Source organism: Triticum aestivum, chromosome 5A (genome assembly GCF_018294505.1).
Source record: "Triticum aestivum cultivar Chinese Spring chromosome 5A, IWGSC CS RefSeq v2.1, whole genome shotgun sequence".
Taxonomy (NCBI): Eukaryota; Viridiplantae; Streptophyta; class Magnoliopsida; order Poales; family Poaceae; genus Triticum; species Triticum aestivum.
The window spans coordinates 647,417,442-647,421,874 of NC_057806.1; positions in this window are offsets into that span (position 1 = coordinate 647,417,442).

Consider the following 4,433-nt stretch of genomic DNA (forward strand, 5'->3'; position numbering starts at 1 on the left):
AAGAGCCCCAAGAGACAGTACATCACTATTGGGCGAGATTCCTCCTTGTAATGAGCAAGGTCAAGGACTGTCACGAGGAAGACGCAATTTCATTCTTTTGCAAAAATTGCACAGACAAGGGAATCCTCAACGCCATAAGTCGCCGTGACATAGCACACTTTGCTGACTTGGCGGCCATAGTACGGAAGTACTGTGCAATGGAAAGCGCCTGGAAAACCCAAATAAAATTCTGGGACCCTCCGGCTCTCACTAAACCCCTTGTCCGAACTAAAAGGGTGTACTCTCGTAAGTCACCTGATCCAATTACAAAGAAACGAAAGCCCACTACAGGGCATGGAACTATATTGGAGGGATGGCTCAATGGGCCATGCAAAATTCACAGTACAGCGGATACCATGCCAACACACAACCTTAGAGCATGTTGGATACTCCGGCAGGTGACCAAGAGCGGCGAGAATATCCTCACCAACAATACAACAGAGCACCATCCTGTGGAAAATAACAATACAATATTGACAGTCTTCGAAAACTTCGCCTCAAATAATAGGCGCAAGCGAACACTCTGCAGCCTTGCCGAAGTCTGCCATGTTGCAGCAATAAATCCACGGAACGACATGGCCATAACCTTCAATGCCAGTGACGAACCTCAATTCCGAACAGCCCGAGCACCAGCTGCTTTGGTCCTTAGTCCAATTGTGGACGTCTTCCGGCTTACTAAAGTGCTCATTACGGTGGCAGCGGATTAAACCTCATCTACGAGGAAACTCTTAGTAAGATGGAAATAGACAAGAGCCGCATTGAGCAAAGTAGCACGACCTTCAGAGGAATCATCCCTAGTCGGGAGGCACGATGTACGGGAAAAATCACACTAGATGTGGTATTCGGCACGCCGGAGAACTATAGGTCCGAAGAAATCACATTCCAAGTGGCCCCGTTTAGTAGCGGATACCATGCCCTTTTAGGGCGGGAGGCATTCGCGATCTTCCAAGCTATACCCCATTACGGGTACATGAAGCTCAAAATGCCCGGGCCCAATGGAATAATCACTTTGGCTAGTGATCCGGACATAGCGCTCCGTGCCGAAAATAAGACCGCCGCAATAGCCCTCGAGGCATTATCCGAAGCCCTGGCGGCCGAAGAACTAACTGCGTTGTGCTCCACAATGGACAGGGACGACGTGATACTCGACAAAAGACCCAAGTCCACCTCTTTTAAACCAGCGGACGAAATAGTCAAATTCCAGGTCCACCCAACGGACCCTACAAAAACAGCATCCATCGGGGCATAGCTGAACCCCACAACAGATGCTGCACTGCGGGAGTTCTTGCGCGAGAATTGGGACATCTTCACCTGGCATCCTTCAGACATGCCAGGAATCCCACGCAGGCTGGCCGAGCATAGCCTTAACATTTTAAAAGGGTTCAAGCCGGTCAAGCAGACTCTTCGGCGTTTCTCTGAGCCCAAGCGGCAAGCCATGGGAGAAGATCTAGCCAAGTTACTCGAGGCCGGATTCATTAGAGAAATAAAACATTCAGACTGGCTAGCAAACCTGGTGATGGTACCAAAGAAGGACAAATCCTGGCGCCTATGTGTCGATTTCAAGGACCTTAACAAGGCTCGCCCCAAGGATCCCTTCCCACTCCCCCGCGTTCATCAAATTATCGATGCTACCGCAGGACACGACACATTGTGCTTCCTCGATGCATACTCCGGATACCATCAAATTAAGATGGCGGAGCCCGATCAAGCCGCAACGAAATTCATCACTCCATACGGCCCTTTCTGTTTTAACACCATGCCTTTCGGGCTCAGAAATGCTGGTGCAACCTACCAACGCATGATTCAGACATTCCTGGAAACACAAATCGGCAAAACAGTGGAGGCATACGTAGACGATGTGGTTATTAGAACAAGACACGTCGAATCCTTAATAGACGACTTGAGGTTCACGTTCGACAACCTCTGAACATATGACATCAAGCTCAATCCGGAAAAATGCATTTTTGGCGTGCCCGCCGGAAAGCTCTTGGGCTTCATCGTTTCCAATAGAGGAATTGAAGCAAATCTGGTTAAAATCCGAGCTTTGTCACAGTTGGCTATCCCAACAGACCTCAAGCAAATCCAGAAGTTAACTGGATGCGTGGCTGCCTTAAGCCGCTTTATCTCCCGATTAGGAGAAAAGACACTACCTCTTTATCGCCTTCTTCGACGCACCGAACACTTCGAGTGGACGGATGCGGCCACGATCGGATTGGAAGAAATAAAAGTCGTATTGGCCACCAACCCAATCTTGTCCGCACCAAATGTCGGCGAACCAATGTTGTTATATATAGCGGCAACACACCAAGTTGTAAGCGCAGTGCTCGTCGTCGAACGAGAGACGGGCAGACATAAGTTCCCGCTTCAAAAGCCAGTATACTATGTATCCACTGTCCTCACTCCATGCAAATCACGGTACCCACATTATCAAAAGATAGCATACGCGGTCTTCACGGCATATCGGAAACTACGACACTATTTTCAAGAGTGTTCAATTACGGTGGCCTCCGAAGTACCACTCAATGACATAATAAATAACCATGATGCCACGGGCCGGATTGCTAAATGGGCTATCGAGCTCCTCCCGTTCGACATAACATACAGACCACGGCGAGCCATTAAGTCGCAAGTACTGGCTGATTTCGTCGCCGAATGGACGGAAGCCGAACTCCCTAAAGAGTACGGCGCGTACTCCAATTGGATCATGCACTTCGACGACTCTAAGATGTTGGCTGGTCTGGGGGCAGGCATCGTCCTGACATCCCCCACCGGAGATACAGTCCAATACGTACTCCAAATATTATACACAGACTCCAACAATGCAGCAGAATATGAGGCCCTGTTGCATGGTCTCCGGATGGCAGTCTCCATGGGCATTCAACGCCTAGAGGTGTGTGCGGATTTGAACCTCGCAATATCTCAAATAAATGGAGACTTTGACGCCAAGGACCCAAAAATGGCGGCATTCCGCAACACCGTGCTCAAAATGTCAGCTCGGTTCGAGGGGCTTGAATTCCACCATGTGGTCTGGGAAAACAATCAAGCGGCGGATATCCTCGCCCGCATCGGCGCTAAGCGCGACCCTGTCCCACCTAACATCTTGGAAAGGCCGTTCAAGCCATCCGTGGTATGGGAAGGAGAGACCGGCAACAACAATCCGGACCCGACCACAACGCCAGATATCGAACACTCTGACATAATCGGAGGCTCTGCCACCGAAATAACACCTTCGGCCCACGTGATTATGGCTGTCATCGCCCCGTGGACAGAACCCTTCTTGGCTTACCTAACTAGGCAAGAACTCCCCGATGACCCAAACGAGGCACGTTGCATTGTGCTGGGGTCTAAAGCCTACAAGGTCCATGAGGGAGAGTTTTATAAGAAAAGCGCTACCGGAGTACTTCAAAGGTGCATCTCCGAAGAGAAAGGACATCAACTTTTGGCAGAAATTCATGCTGGACTTGGCGGCCACCATGCCGCAGCTCGGGCCCTTGTAAGCAAGGCCTTCTGCACAGGTTTTTACTGGCCGACGGACCGAGCAGACGCACAGGACCTCGTTCAACGACGCGTCGGTTGCCAGCTTTTTGCAAACCAAAGCCATATGCCACCCACCTCTCTCCAAACAATCCCCATTACTTGGCCCTTCGTGGTCTGGGGACTTGACATGGTCGGACCCCTTAAAGGGGGAAGCCACAAGAAAAAATACCTATTGGTCATGGTGGATAAATTCACCAAATGGATAGAAGCCAACCAGTCAAAACGGCCGAGTCCGGACCAGTGATAGACTTCATATCCGGGGTTGTACACCGTTACGGCGTCCCCAACAGCATCATCGTCGATAACGTCTTGAACTTTACAGCCGACGATGTAAAAACTTGGTGCAGCAAAATGGGCATTAAGCTCGATTATGCCTCTGTCTATCACCCATAAACTAACGATCAAGTCGAGTGAGCAAATGGTCTTACCATGAGCGGCATTAAACCCAAATTAGTGCGATCCTTGAAGGAATCAGATACGCACTGGGTGGAGGAGCTTGACTCCGTACTATGGGGGCTGCGGACCACGCTGAATCGCACTACCGGATACACACCGTTCTTTATGGTGTACGGCGCAGAGGCGGTATTGCCCAGCGACATCATTCATGACTCACCTCGAGTGTGTATGTACGAAGAGAATGAAGCCGAGCTTGATCGGCAGGACAGTTTGGACACCCTGGAGGAGGAGTGTGACGTGGCAAAAGCCCGCTCCGCATTCTATCAGCAACAGGCTCGACGGTATCAAAGCAGAGAAGTACGGGCCAAAATTTATAACGTTGGCGAACTCGTTATGCGCCTACCGAAGAAGAAAAAGGACAAGCTCAAGCCCAAATGGGAAGGTCCCTTCGTTATTGACAA